Source organism: Schistocerca americana, chromosome 2, assembly GCF_021461395.2.
Source record: "Schistocerca americana isolate TAMUIC-IGC-003095 chromosome 2, iqSchAmer2.1, whole genome shotgun sequence".
Taxonomy (NCBI): Eukaryota; Metazoa; Arthropoda; class Insecta; order Orthoptera; family Acrididae; genus Schistocerca; species Schistocerca americana.
In genome coordinates, this window is record NC_060120.1 from 866,474,477 (window position 1) to 866,491,353 (window position 16,877).

Genomic DNA, 16,877 nt, shown 5'->3' on the forward strand with positions numbered 1-16,877 from the left:
ACACTGGTAAGTTCCATAAGCGCGCGCGACCGGGTTTCAGAGCGGCAACGTGGCCCTTGCTACCCGCTCAAAGTCAGGCCGTCATTGGCTGCCTGCCTGCGGTCGCTAGGCAACGGAAAGACGCTACCGAGCTGTCAATACCAAAGACTCGTCTCCCAGATTATAGTTCTGTTCTTCCTGTATTTTGGCGTTCGTAATAAACGTGCAATCAGTGTTAAGTATTGTACTTCACTGACGAACCCTGCTTTCGGATTTAGTCCGCAGTGTGGTAACGACGTGCAATTGTTTGGTGGAGCTGCTAGGTATCTTAAAACATCTAACTCATCATAGCTCCAACAAGACAACGTAAAAGCTGTCGCCTACACAGACAGGAACCAGAATACAAACAGTATATCGTATTCAGGATACCAATGAACTCGAAAATAGCAACAGCTCAGAGGCACATTGGCCAACCATGGCAAAATGGCTGAAACAATTCAACCAAGTCACCAAATACAATAGGTGCGTATATATGTGTTCGGCCAATGAGTACGTTTACTTGGACAGCACAGCACACTACTATTTTCTTCCATCCATTGTGGGAATCTCTGCTCCATTTTCGAATAGACTAATGAGTTCATTTAGGCCAACATTATGTGCTTACACTGTGGTGAAACTATTTACTAAGTATTGGGATATGCATTATTAGTTAATTATGATAACTTTTTACCTTTTCGGTTGCACCAGTGAGGAAACTATAAATCCTTTATTCGTCCTAAATACCAAGGAAAAATCTTCCCAAAAAAACCTTGGAAAATGTTCATCTTCTTCCTGAAGGTGTTCTTAAAGATGTGAAATATTTTCTGGGAAATTTACCTGTATACTATTTATCTGTGGATAAATTGTTTGTAAAAATTCAGTAACCATGCTTGGAGGGTATGGATATTTATATTGTGAAAAGTTGAGTTTAAATGGTACCCACTTTAGTAATTCAATTTTTGTTTTGTTTCTGTTGTCAATCTTGATAATCCAAAGTTTGCAGTTAATTTATTTAAATGTTGTTCGAGTGGCTGTACACTGTTATATTTATAAAGTTCTCTCCTACTAGTACATGCATTCAGTCTTAATACTATTCTTAAAATCTGATAATTTTTGTCAAGTGTGCAGAAATAGCAATCCATATTGGCGCTACATATTCTAATATCAGTCTAACAAAAGTACAATATGTGTGTATGAGTGTAGTTGAAGATGCTCCATGGAATTTTCCTTTCATTAATTATAGTAAATTTAGTCTATTTCTTCCTCTCATGATTAATTCATAGATTGTTTGCCTATATGTCATCATCACGTCAAAGGTGATTCCAATGTATTTGACATACTTCCTGGGTGTATTTGTTTTCTCCATAATGTTAACACAAATTCTTCTGCGTTTTGCACATTGTAATTTGTCAAATTTCTATGACGAAATCTTATTAGTTGGCTTTTCTGAGCATTCAGGCGCATTTTTCATTTGGCAAGCCATGGTTCCAGTACAGTGATAATATGTCATTACTGCTAATCTATACAAGCTTTCAAATGTGGATACACGGCACCAGCAATCTGTATCATCTGCATAAAGGCCTAAGTCTTCATTACACTTGATTGATCCAGAATTATCTGAAGTATGTATCATATAAGTAATAGGTGATAATGCTGCTCCATTTAGGTACTCCAGTGACTGGATAAAATGGTGTTGATTCGCTTCATTTCCAAATACCGGTGTTGTTCTAATATCAAGTTAACTTGCTATTAGTTCTACCAATTTAACCAGAAAGCAAAGTTTTATTAATTATATAAAGTCCTGAATGCCAGAGTTCGTATAGGTGGAATTAATTACTTATAATCCATGAGTTTTTGCGCCCTTTTATGTAATAACACATCAAAAGTCTTGTTGATCATAGGTAGTAAACAGTAGGGTAAAGCAAGTTCTGTGCCACTTCGTTTGTGTGGGGTGCATACATTCTAAGGCAAAATTAATTTATGAGCCCCTCCAGCTCCTCTTAACCTATTGTTATTCTAAATTATTTAGGACACCCCAACACTTGATTTATGATCCCCTGGGGATAATCAGTCCTCCTGAGGAACCACTTACACCTCCCCATCCTTCACCCCCCCCCCTCATCTGGAAAACCTCAACCCTCCCCCTCGTCAATACAAGCACACTTTCAATATCAAATTAATTTACTAATTAAAAAAGTAAATCAGTTAAGTACCCTATACCCCTCCTGAGAAATCAACTCAGCCCTCCACCCCACCACTTCCCTCCTCCCCACCCAGGAAAGAATTGGCAGGAAAACCGCTCAGTCTCTGCAGAGCTCTTGGTATGGAAGGTGCAAGTACTACCACATTTAGCAACTACATGTTATGATTGTGTAATTACACTGCTGCAGATTGGAGGTTTTGTCTTATTGGAAAATTTTCGTTTGTGTCCTCACCTTGATGTGCTGAGATCGAATGAGCTTGTGCACAGTGCCACCACCAGACGATTTCCCACAGCCCCACCACGCCCAGAAAGAATTGGAGAAACTGCACCTGCCACTCTCGCTTCCCATGACATAATAACTCTAAGCACCGAGGAACTGAATGAAGTGCAGTATAGTAGCCATCATTTGGAATCCTCCAGGAGTGTGTCTGTCATTTGGATGCCAACACAGATGTCTAAAACTACCCAGTGTCCTAATTACAGATCATGATACTAAATATCACCAATTACGGACAAGATGTCGCCTTCTTTGATATCATGGCCCCGAACAAAGCACCAGGTGGTGGAATTCTGTTGAGTGAGAAATTCCAGACTCGCTTCTTGTCTCCACCACACAGAAGTGGTTAATTCCTGTTTGTGTGTGAACCAACATTTCCAAACAGACAGAGTGTGGCATATATGATACACGAGTTGGGATGGAAGTCATTAAAGCAAAGACGTTTTTGTCACGGCGAGATCTATTTACGAAATTTCAGTCACCAACTTTCTCTTCCTAATGCGAAAATATTTTGTTGAGCCAAACCTACATAGGTAGGAATGATCATCAAAATAAAATAAGAGCTCGAACAGAAAGGTTTAGGTGTTCGTTTTTCCCGCGCGCTGTTCGGGAGTGGAATAATATGATTGTGGTGCGATGAATCTTCTGCCAAGCACTTAAATGTGAATTGCAGAGTAGTCATGTAGATGTAGAGGTTTTCATCCCTCCTCAGAATACCGTGTTCCAATTGGTAATGGTGGGGACAAAGGGAGAGCTGACGTAGTTTCTATATCAAATATAGAGGCAAATAATCCATTCACACTATCCTATCAAATTAATTGTTTTGCAGTTTAAGGAGTCAAATAGATCACTTAAAACTTTCACCATCACCTTAGGACGACCCTTCTTCGCAATAACACTTATTTTCAACATTTGAGTATCACACACAAACGTTATGCAAATCAAGTAATTAAATTTCTACCACAAATTCATTGTAGCATTAATTACTTCTGAAGGCTTGTATGCACTGACGTTTGAGAGCACAAGCACCTTCCTCCATTGCAACGTTTGCACTAAACAAACAGGCAAAGAAAAAGTTCCAATTGTAATCACAAAGCATGCATTGTCTGCCAGGCCACAACATGTGCCATCCACCACTGGACTCATGACCGCACCACACCATGGAGAAACAGCTTGGTCTCGCATGTCAACCACATCAACATCTAAGTGCCAATCTCCCAGTATTCAAATTCCTGCCATAGCAGATGCTCAGGGGATGGTGAGAGTATCACTGTGGCTGCCTAGCCCTCAACCAGCCATTTACATGAGGAGGAATAATTGTCCAGCACAGACCCTCGCCTTATTGAATCTTCTCACACGACACACATGTCCACTTCTGTCGTAGCTCTAACAGCGTACTGGCTAGTTCACTATTCAGCTATCCAGAGGGTGCTGTGAGGGCTGCTGCTGGGACTTGTCCCTGTGACTGTGGGCAAGAGCCGACTAGCCGGTATCTTTAATTTTTTCATTGTACATGCCGGACCTGCAAGAATAAGCCACCACTTCTGTTCAGACACAGGCCACAGTGTACTCAACAGTGAAGAACGGCAAGCAAAATTAAATGATCTTAGGAAAGGATGAGACACATCAACTCGATTTTACTGTACGTCAAAGTAACTGATACTTCTAGAACTCTTGGTTTCTTGTGTTACATTTGTATTTTACTGTACGCTGTACAACGTACTGTTTTCAATTTTCCAGAATGACAACCACACTAAATTTTCACTGCAGGCAAGTTTTAAAATCACATTACGAATTGCACAATCTGGGGAGTTTGTGAAAGTGTGTCTGATCGATGCTGCAGAACTTGTGTGTCCCACGAACGTTAGCAGGTTTCAAGAAATCAGTCTATCCAAACAAACAGTGACAAGACGTATCAGTGCTATGGCCGGCGATGTGCACAGGCAGCTAATAAATAAGGCTAAAGACTTTGCTGCTTTCTCTGTTGCGCTCGATGAAGCAACAGATCTTGCAGATACAGCCCAGGTTGTGCTATACATACGAGGTGTCGATAACGCACTGTGTAACAGAGGACGTTTTGGACTTAGTACCTTTGAAACGGACTACTACAGGTGCGGACTTCTCCAAGCTGTCGAGCAAGCGATTGATGGTGTCGGTATGGACTGGAATCGGTTAGTCTCAGTGAACACAGATGAAGCACCATCAATGCAAGGCCCTCAGAGAGGACTCATAGCACGGATGCTCAAAAAGCTAGGGCGCCCAGACGAGAGGTTGTATGGAATCCACTGCATTCTGCATCGAGGGGCGCTTTGTGCAAAATCAGTAACGTTAGTAAACGTCATGCACACTGTTGTTCGTACTGTAAACTATCTGAAGACGCCAGTTACAGCGGTTCTTGGAGGAATTAGGAGCGGAGTACGGCGACATACCTTACTATACCTAAGTAAGCTGGCTCAGTCGAGGTAAAATGCTGAAAACATTTTTTGATTAACGTTGGGTCATAATAACATTCTTACATGAGAAGGGAAAACGTAAACCTACGTTGGAAGACCCTTGTTGGATATCAGGCCTTGCATTTCTCGTGGACATAACGTTTCACATGAACAGCCTGAACGTCAGTTTGCAAGGTAAAAATAATTTAATGTCTGACATGTTGGAAAAAGTAAACGCCTTTGAAAGGAAGCTTGCGCTTTGGGAGAGCCAGCTATTGACAGGAAACACTGCACATTTCCCGACTCATGGACTGGTCCATGAAAGCGCTAGATTTCAAGAATACGTGTCAATAATTGTAAAAATTAAATAACAATTTCGAGCACGATTTGCAGATGTTACGAGTTTGTCTCCTGTCACTCGCCTCTTTGCTCGACCGTTCTCGTCGTCAGTTGAAGATGCTCCGAATGATCTACAGATGGAACTGATCGACCTACAGTGCAATACAAGACTGAAGGACAAGTTCTTTGCAGTGCGAAGTACAAAGGAATTCTACGAAAATTTTTCACAACAAGAATTTCCACACCTGCACCGCGAAGCCGCGAGAGTTATGTCCATGTTCGGGACGACATATGTTGGTGAAAGATTTTTCTCGGTGATGAAAATGAATAAATCAAGGTTTCGATCAAGCATAAGTGATGAAAATCTTCGCAACTGCTTGCGTTTATCAATGAGCCGTGCTTTTGTGCCCGATATTAACTATATCATTTCTCATGGCCAGTGATAAACGTGTTTGGATTTATTCCTTTCATAATTAAAAATTATTGTTGACGAACAGTGCATTATTGCCTCATTCTGCTCCATGTTACATTATTATCAGGAAAATTGGTGATTAAACCGATTGTTCCAATGTATACTTGCATTTAGGGTTTTTTTTAATGTGTGAAGGGCTACGCTCAGCTGAAGTCGATAAAACATAACATTCATCTAATTGTCGGTTATTATGCAGAGTTCAGACGGAAGTGATGAAAGATACAGCAATAATTGTATTGAAATAACAGGTGATCATCGAGAGGTCTGCGGTTATCATTCTGTTCAGAGGTCAGTGAGACGGAAGTTATGTGGGTGTAACTGAGGGCACCGAGAATTAGTTACAGGAAACCTTACGTTAGTTTAATGTTATTTGAAATCATGAATAAGGTTCGTTGGGAGTCGCTAAGTGCTCTCTTTCTTAAATACTATATCAAAAACATTACGCGTATTTATGTGTCGTCAGTCAAGTTGCCTTAATAAAAAGCCACGGTTGTTAACTGTATTACTTGTCTCACTAGGTTAAACTGTTAACATAAAAGTAGACGTCTCAATGAGTAGACAGTAATTTAAATGTTCAATACGCGAAATACCTTCCCATGGTTGGCTTGCAAGTTGTGGAAAGAGCACTAGAATGCGCCGGTACAGAGTATCCCAGCAAGTGGATAAAGCGACATCTGTACGTTGAAACATGCACTGCATGAACGCTGACGGCTGCGTCGTGCACGCTGTGACCCGGAAGTTGCACATGTGCTTGACCACCGCACGCGTGCAGAATTTCTGGCCGGCCCTGTTCTAGACAATACACCTCGAATTTCTCATGTATATGTACATTTCTCACTTTTACACGAGGTTTTTGGAAGACAGAAGAAATCGTGGTGTATACATGTTTCCATATCGCTATAGTATCATTACTTGTTACCTGTAACAAGTATTCTCTCAACAGATAAAAAATATTTGTTATAATCAGCTTAATATTTGTTACATCTTGCATCACAGGTTTAGAACATAAAACTGATATTTGGCTCATTACACGGTGCTAAGAGCATGTTTTACCTTTTTCACTGGATGCTTCCTCACTTTCGAACTCTCTTAAAGTAACCAGATGCTTCGTCACACACGAAGTGTCTTAAGGTAGCGGCACAGAGAAGTTGTAAATATCAGGTTTATACCACATATCACATAATAAATTCGTTAATATAGCTGATTTATTTCGATGGTCACCTCCCCCTGTGTAGATGGGAGATTAAAATTTCGTTAAAAGTTCTCTTTGCAACAAAATAAAAAATAAAAAAATCTGATTACCGCTCCAATTCCCGAATCATATCCATGTCAGTATGTCACTGATATCAAACTGATAGGCTAATTAATCCAATTGAACATGAGAGTCACTTTGCACAGTGAGTAATCACTTTGCACAATGAGTAACATTTTCTAGCTGTTAGATTACACTCTTCAGGTAGTTCAAATGAGAATCCCTGGAGGGTAGATGATGCTCTTTTCGAGAAACACTATTGTGAAGTGACATTAGAAGCTGACCACAGAAGGCTTCTACTGCCGCCAACACGCATTTCTCGTAAGGACCAAAACATAAGATACGAGAAATGAGAACTCATGAAGAGGAATATATACAGTGTTATTCCCTCAGGCTATTTGCGAGTGGAATAAAAACGGAATGACTAGTAGTGGTACACGGCACACTCCGCTACTCACAGTACAATACCTTGCGAAGCAGGCATGTAGATGTAAATATAAATTTAGTACCTATTAAGATGTCACTCCATCCATTTATAGGCACACAAACCTCACGGAAGAATGTTGTCCCTTATTTACGGAGAAAACATGACGGAACATCTACTGCTGATTGTCTCTCGACAAAAATCTTCATATTAGCTCCTAATTTTCTCATTGCAGTCACTTCGCGAGTCGTGTGTGAAAGGTTGTAAAATGTTTGTCCACAACGCTTAGAAGAACCTATGTAGAGCTCACTTCTCAACTCCCCTTTGGTCAGAGTATCGCTTACCTGCTGCATTCTGACCGTCTTCGATATGTAACACTTGAATCCACATGGTTTCCACGAGAAAGAGATGTCCCCCAACAAGTCACAGGTCCCTGATCGCTCTCTCTCTTTCTCTCTCTCTCTCTTTGTTATTTTTGTAACATCCAACGAAGGAAAGCTACGAATGGTAGAAACTTCGCTAACATATTACCATGTTCTTTTCTTCCGAAATATCGGAAACAAACACCGTCTGCGTGTTGACATTGAGCATATGTGCTGATTTAATTACATATACACATATTGGTCGATTGGAGCAGGTGGCTGGTGATCGAAGTCGCTAGCTGAGACCTGTGAAAAGTTGTGCTGCCTGCACTATAAGAGGACCATATCCCATGCATAGACTATCACTCACAAGATATGGTTCCTGTGTTATAGTTTCATAAGAAGTTTGATACATTGTTTTTTGCTGTAACACATCGAAGCAGTGTATGACTACAGCTATGTACACATCCATACATTTCGTTTTTATGTCATGACTATGCAGTCTGTAGCATGTACTAAACTGGCATTAAGATGTTTCAATGCACCGACTCCCACCGAAAGCTGAACTTCGTATAGTGTAAACAAAAAGTGCTACTACAACACAGAATAGTTGAAATAAGACAGAGGCGATGTTTCTTGTTGACAAAAATGTGGATGACATCTCAGTATATGGAAACCAGAAGAGAAGCGGCATTGTGGAGCATTTCCAAACAGCTATCCGAAGGTGACGATGTCAACATTTAATCTCAGCTTCCGCAGTGACGGGGTATTAGATGTATTAAGTGTTCTGATCAAGAGCACTGATTGCTCATATTGGTGGTGCATACTGCATCCAGATATGTGATCGCTGTTTTGCTGTCCAAGGTGGTTCTCATCTTGACTCCCAAATCTTTGGACACTGTGTCTATGTGTCTGTCATTTTTATGATTTACAATGTATAACCACTTGTGGAACAATGGGATATTCTGCTTTATTTATACAATACCAAGCAGGGTGGCGCAGTGGTTAGCTCGCATTCAGGAGGACAATGATTCAAACCCACATCCGGCCATCCTGATTTGGGTTTCCCATGATTTCCCTCAATCACTGCAGACAAATGCCGGGATGGTTCCTTCGAAAGGGCATGGACGACTTCCTTCCCCATCCCTCTCTAACCCGATGGGACTGATGATCTCACTGTTTGGTCCCCTCCCGCAAATCAACCTTTATTCGATCTGTCACTATTGTTCAGTGCCTGCACATTCGTTAACGGTTATGTTGTAATACGTTTTGAACTGTGTAGCTGAAATATGGCTGTAAGTGTAGGCTTCCACAGCCATTGTCACAGTCAATAAAATTCTTATGGGTATGCGATCACATTGTCAATATGTAAAATTCTCTGATGCTTCAGCCACTGTAGCAAATTGCTTTCCTCAGGAAGGCTTGAGGAAGGCCATTTGTAACAGTGGCCGAAGTGTCAGAGAATTTTACACACTGACAGTTCGGTCACACACCAGAAGAAATTTACAGACTGAAATATGGTACACCAGAAATCAAACTTCTTCATGTCTGACCTTTGATTTGTAGCACGAGTCTGCTGTTATGTGGTGCAGTGTGTCTGGGCAATTAGTATTTTTGTTCACAGTATCTGTTCACTAGAGTTGCATCTTGCAAGCAGTGATAATAATGTTTCTTATGGCAATCATTTGGTCTTCTATAAACAGGATGAAATATTCATTACTATTTGGAAGTAGTCACTGTGATTCACAGTGCTTAGGCGATCTTGTAATATATCTAAAGAAGCTGACAGTCCTCATCAAAGAGAGTGTCACCTGTTTCAGAACTATTTCTATGATGCCAGTCGATAGTTTTGAAGGAATTTGGCTTGTAGATATTTCTTCCAGTCCCAAGGTACTTGTAGGTCACCTGAAGACTTCTAACGAAATCAGAACGACTGCATATTTTCTTCCCATTGTTGCGTCTTAATAGTTATCATGATTGCTTCTGATATAAAGACGCTTGGTTACTAGCCTGCTACTTTTCTGATTTCTTGTTGTTTCCTCTGTGAAGTTTGAGAAAAATAAGGAGAAATAAGCTCTGTGTTAAACTTTTCTGCTCTGCATCTTGTTCGACTTACTGAGGCACAAACTGCGTCTTGTCATCTTATAACATATCCTACAATCCTCGGCTGTCTCGGCTGTGACTTAACTCTACGTTTAGTTTGGTGGTTTTCTTTTTTTGTCTGGTGTCCTATAACATCGTTTATACTCTCATTAGAATAATTTTGTCTCTGCTTTCGTCACGTTATCAGCTGTCTGAAAATAAATGTAAAATGCAGACAAAGATAAATTCTTATTCTCGTGGCGGATGCTGAACAGAGCGGATGAAAAGAGAACCACTCTCCCGCTATTGTAACAGATTTGCACAACAAATGGTGAGTTTCGAAATACTAAGTTAATTAATAACCTATGCTGTTGGAAGACGTACGCAAAAGGAGAGTTATACTGAAAGGAAAAAAGAAAATTTCTTCACCAGTAGCAGTTTGTTACGTAAAAGTCTTTTCCAGATCAGAACTGGAATATCAGTTGCCAACAAGTCATCAAACTTCCCTTTGTTGATTGAAGTAGCTAAAGTTCATATGGATATCGCGAATTACAAACCAGCCTGCATTCTGTGCAACAACCATTAAAAAGCTAGAGTGACCAGAGTATGTATTCAATGCAGAATCAAGGTTATTAGAAGTGATAATGAAATTACATGAACTTTTCTAAATTTATTTAATGAAACACAGTCACTTAGTTACAAAAAAAGCTAGTGCAGAGTCATTTTTCCAGGCAAGAAATGAAATTTCATAACTAACTGAAACAACATTTGACTTCTTGTCCATTACAGAAATGACATTATAAAAACATGATTTTCCATATTGACATCAGAGCTCTACAGATGATATTGTATTGGTCTACTTGCCACAAAACTCAATAGCATCGCACATTATGTGACACATATTCTAAGCGCTGATCAATTTTGTAGTAACTACAGAATTTAAGGGAAAGAATCCCACAGGAACACAACCTATTGTTAAGTACTACAACATATAAAACATTTTAATTATTTACGTCGAAAATTACATATTAATGTAATACTGACATAAAGAAACTTGTAAGACATAAATAGATGCTTGCAAAATAAAACGGCAAAAGGAATATAGTTTACATTTTTGCAAGGTTTGAATTGTTCCTACATTATTGCAGGTTAAGGGTTACAAGCAGAAACCTCAGTTTGGGCAGTGGAAAACGTGTTTTCTCGTTGTACCGCAGATTATACAGTCTTAGGAACGTAGATGTTAGGATAGTGTTTATGTTACACATTACGGAATGTAACTAATGAATACGTAATAGAATGGTGTGAACACATTACCAGAATGAATAATCAAATTCTGCCATTAAAAACCTGCAATGGGTAATCCTGATTCGTGTATATAATTTGTCAGATACGTTTGTAAATGAACAATAAAGCAGGTCTCGATTTGTACCATATTTTTCAATAATTTCACTCTACATTTTTACCTAATTTACTTAAGATCAGTCTCTTGCTGGTTTTAAACGTTAAGTATTTAATTTAAAAAAAAAAAAAAAAAAAAAAGCATATTGATGAACAGTCTGTCTGATTTCTTTCCATGACATGCAGACAATGTAAAAATCTGTCGTCATTTTAATCATAGTAACATGATCTTCAAATCAATACACTATTCACTTTTGGTTCACACCGTCTGGAAAGATAATAAGAGCATCATCAGGTATCTGAAACTTTCCTGGCATAAAATCCTGGATTTGTGGATAAGTCTCTTGTTTTTCATGCAAAGTAATACAAGACCTCTTACATAAAGCATAGATAAATTCTTGTCTCTCTATCTCTCTAATTATTCTATAAAAATGTAATTACGGGTTTTAATTATTACCCCAATAACGGAAGTACTCAATGTGTACATTGACTAGAGGAGACAGATTGACTATGAAGTCACAGCGCATAAAAAGGCATGTTTTGCTACTATAGTCTGGGGACCTGTTTATTGTTATACTTGTTTTCTTGCCTCAACAAAATTTCCCCTTCTAGCGCCACATGCCTATCTCAAACGATTGATATCAACTACACACTCGGGATCGAAATCAAACGCCACTTCTCATGCGCTGTACAAGCCGTCTTCGTGTACGATATATCAGTGCAGTGATCGGTGATTACGTAATCTCCAGGTTTTCGAGTTTGCAGTGTAATACATATTATCAGTTTACATGATATTTCCACAGCTTTCACAACTGTCTTCTTCAGATGTGTCGATCTGTGGGAGTGTTACGCAAAATGACAAACTTAACTCAGCTCTAAATTGAAAATCTAGAAATTGTTTTGCTGGAAATGCAGAAATACCATATCCCGTGAGTCTTGGCCCTTAAGTAGCCGCTAGAGGCAACACAAACCGTGACTCAATGGACAATGTTCTGTAATATTTGGAAGTGAATAAATTGGCAATTTAGAGACCCATTGTTGGTGCGCAGTACAAAGGAAGGCGATTAATAGCAATATAACTTATGTCAGACATGAAATACTTATGAGCTCTTCAATACTTGTTAAAAATCTTGGAGCTGATTAGTCGAAGCCAACGTTGCAAAGCTGTCAGGAAAGAAGGTACTTTGTGTTATGCGCTAGCAAAAGGCTTCATACGCGCCTGGTAGGTATCCAGACTCTCAAGTGGGCAAGTTCCATTACACTTTAAAGACTCTCCAAGGCTTATTTCAAAAGAACAAGACACAGGATGAACAGATGTCAGCTTCAGGATAACGGAAAAAAATTATACATACAGTTCACACGTATGACAGCGATGAGGATTCTTACTTTGCCGCCATTCCTGAAACGTAAATAAAAAATCAAATTCAAAAATAATGCAATATAAAGAAAAAGACGATGATACAAGTGAAGCAACAGAAAGAGTAAGAAATACACTAAACAATCCACCAACGACGATACGCCTCCCGGGAAGCAGGCTTATCAGGTATTGGACACTTCAAAAAATATTTTTACACTTGTCCTTTTGGTGTTGAACGGTAATGGAAAGTATCCGGTTATTCAGCTATTTTTTAAAAACAATTAATATCGCAAGTTAGAAATTGAAAAAAATGGAAATTTGTTATACTGTATGCTGAAATTCTAGTGTTGCGACTTGTCTTACATACACTAAAAATGTATGTACTCATACTTAACGCGGGGGATTTGTGTGTATACATAGCAAGGAATCGCATTCCATGTACAAACGACACGCAATGTTTTGTGATCCGAAACACATGGATAGTATGGTATCGACGAACAGCTGGGTACCTAAAAGCGATTATCGCGAATCGTGAAAAAAAAAAAAAAAAACAACCCCACACACACACACACTACATCGCTGATGCCAACCCATGTCCCAGGGCTTGTTTTTTGTTCACTATTCAGTTATCAGGCATCTGGATCGTCTAGAGAAAGCAGTACGAATCTACGCTACAACTCCTAGTATTGCTGTTTTATTACATCGAAGAATATCAGGTACTGGATTGTTGACTCAGTACTTGAGTTTTCCGACACACTTAAACTGCAATGCCTAAATACAATAATGAAATGAAGGTAAAAGAATTAATTCTGCTCTCATTTCAGAGCTTCATCAGGACTCAGTCATCAGTTAATGAAGCTAGTTCTATGTTCATCCTTGCATTCAAACAGACATAAACCACCGACTAGCATTTGTAGTAAAGGAAATGAAGGCGTAAGAAAAAGCATATCATTCAGATAACTATTCTTTTTTTATTAGTCGTCTAGTTCCATTAAAAAATGGTTCAAATGGCTCTGAGCACTATGGGACTTAACTACTCTGGTCATAAGTCCCCTAGAACTTAGAACTACTTAAACCTAACTAACCTAAGGACATCATCACACACATCCATGCCCGAGACAGGATTCGAACCTGCGACCGTAGCGGTCACGCGGTTCCAGGCTGTAGCGCCTATAACCTCACGGCCACTCCGGCCGGCTGTTCCATTAAAACTGTTAGTATATATATATATATATTATTAAAGACTCCCAAGTCTCAGTTCTCACCTCAATGGCGCTTACGCACGTGGCAAACAAGACCAATTTGAAAACAAAATTCTTGCGATTTCAACTACTTGAGGTCAGTAAACGGGTAAAGGATCTTGGCGTGGCTATACGATCCTGCACGGCTGAGCGAACAATACACAGGTGTTGGACGAAACTATGAGAGTACTGTGAGAAATGTACGCTTGAACATAAATGCATATACTAGCCAAACCTTTAAGTCGCACTGTTGTATTTGACCACAAACTGCACCTATGTAATGTCCTCAATACGTTGTAAGTGTCAGTCGTGGTGAGAACAGTATTCTACGCAGTTGTGAGTGCATTATGTCGCAACTAAGTGAATTCGAACGTGGGCCAATTGTTGGTGCTTGTATGGTAGGAAACTCCATAAACAAGTGAGTCATGCGTTTGGTGTTCCAATAGGCACCATATACTTGTATAATATTGGTACCGCATAAACGGAAACCGGAAAAACATATTTCGCAAAGTCACAATGAGGACGGAATATGTGTCGCGAGTCGTGACGGACGGTCATTGAAGAGGACTGTGACGGAAAATAAGAGGACGACAGATGCAGAAGTCGTTGCACTCGCGATACCTGTCAGCGCCTAAACAACTCCCGAAGCAGAGAATTTCAGGGTGAGCTGGAATCCCAAAAACCACTCCTCAGTGATGCAAATGCCCGTAACAGGAGAAAACGTAGTGGCCAAGCCATAAAATGAAGCAATGGAAGAAAATCATTTGGTTGGATGAATCTTATTTCACACTGTTTCCCAACTTCTGGCTGAGTTTACGTCCCAAGAGTGAAAAAAGACAGGGGGTTCGGCGATGATTTGGGCAACCATACCGTGGTATTTCATAGACCCCCACGGTTGCTCTGGACCATTTTGGCTCACACAGCTCGCATCGTCCACTACTGGTTTTGCAAAAACGAGGAAGAACTGTCGCATCTCCAGTAGCAACCACATTCACCAGATCTCAATATTATTTCGCATTTGTGGTCTACCTTGGAGAGAAGGGCGCATTATTACTATCGATCTCCACTTGTCATTATTTTGGAGGAATAATGGTGTACGATTCCTGAGCCGTGCTCACCCCCAACTATGCGTTTTCATGAACTTCGCAGTCTATCTGCGTTTGGTTTCCCGCCCTTGTTGCAGTTACGTCGTGGTTCTTCTTCCTCCTACGTGTGGCAGCAGTAAGGTGTATCGATATTTGCGCCGTGTTTCTTTGGGTTGGTGCATATAGGGGGTCTGGAGGCGGTCGGTCGGTTGTTGCGGCCGAGGGAAGTTACCTCCGCGCGGTGCAGTTGGCTGGGTCCGTTGGCAGCCCCTGCGCAGTGTCGGAGCGTGTGTGGAGCTGCCCGATCGGTATGAGCTCCGTGGTTCACCGACCCAGGACGTCAAAGTTGAGTCGTGGTTTCAACTACCCCAAGCCACGTCATTTCATGTTGCGGTGGTTCGTTTCGGTGGTTTGCTGTTGGGGAGGTTTACCTGTGAGCAACACTGAGTATTTCTACTGCTGAAATTTAGCCGCCATGCGGTACAATTAACTATTTTGGTTAACTACAATTCGAGTGCACCAATGGAATTTTCTGCCCTGTGGCCGTTAGTGTTCTGGTTACCTACCCTGGGCACTGACGTAAATTCAGGCAGCGTTCTTTTGGGTGAAGTTAACTATATTACCGTGGTTCAAATTCAAGTGTACCAGCGGAATTGTTGTGCCTAGTAGCCGTTAGTGTTCCGGTTATCTGGCCTGGCCACTAACGTAATTGCAGGCAGCGTCCTTTCCTCACCTGTTGTCGGTGTCCAACATGGTATTTTGACAGCTAATACATACTTCATTGTGGATTATCACGTTTGAAACCTTTTTTGTCTGAGTTCTCATGTAATGATTGATGGGAAGCAAGTCGTTGTGTCGGTCGGTCCGTGGTTGTCCCCTGGTTGAGTTCCGACGGATCAATTGTAGTTAAGCTCACCACATGTCTCTCCTAAGTGAATGAGGGCAGACCGACCTCCCTGGAGGCTTCTACAGTGCCACCGGTGTTTAATTATCTGTTTTTAGCTGCTTAAAATTTAAGGCTCATGGTTATTTTTTCTTAAGAATTTTGCAAAATTAATTCTTTAATTTATCATTCAAGCTTAAACAATGCGGCCTTCTGCTTTTAAAAGATTATGGTAATATATTTTAAAATTTTGAAACTTAATTGTGGCATTCAGTCTTTGGTACTGCACCTTGCATATGTTTGTTCTATCTACTTTGCTGTGATATTTTTTAAATTATTTTATTGCTGTCTTAATTGGATTTTTATCTTGTTGGGTTGTTAAGATTTCTTGTTTGAAGGTCTTCAGCCGTGAAAGAGCTGCATTCGGTAAAGGTCCGGGTATGTGCTGCTTTGGTTGTAAAAGTGTTGTTAAATTACAATTAGAAGGTGAAACTTACCCCAACCTTATTTGGCCCTTTCCACAATCCTAATTACCTGTTCTGCCCAGCGCGTTTAGCGGACATACCAATTCCCATGAAAACTGTACAAGACCCGTATTTCTCCATTCCGAGACAATTGGAAGCTGTTTTGAATGCCAACTGTTTCCCAACACAGTATTTGGCACCGTAATGTGTTGAGTTTGTGGTGTTTCCATATTTTTGCCCTATGCTGTCTCTAACCTCTCAGGCGCTAGTTGCAGGGGTCGTTGAAATCCTGTATAGCATCGAGTATGGTCGTCCTGAAGACATCAATTCCATATTCGTATGACAGTAGTATGACCCTGATCAACACGAGCAGTAACATCATGCAATGATCAACCACAGTCTATATGGGACACGACTTCTGTTGTTATATCGTCCCTTCTCTCACGGGGCATAACACGATCTTCTCGCATTCAAATACGAATTGTGCATGAGAAACTCGCTGCATAATCTCTTCGTGTACAGACTAGGTGACGTTACTTTTAGCAATGTTGTACAGTTCCGCTGAAAATGTGAATCATTTGCATATCT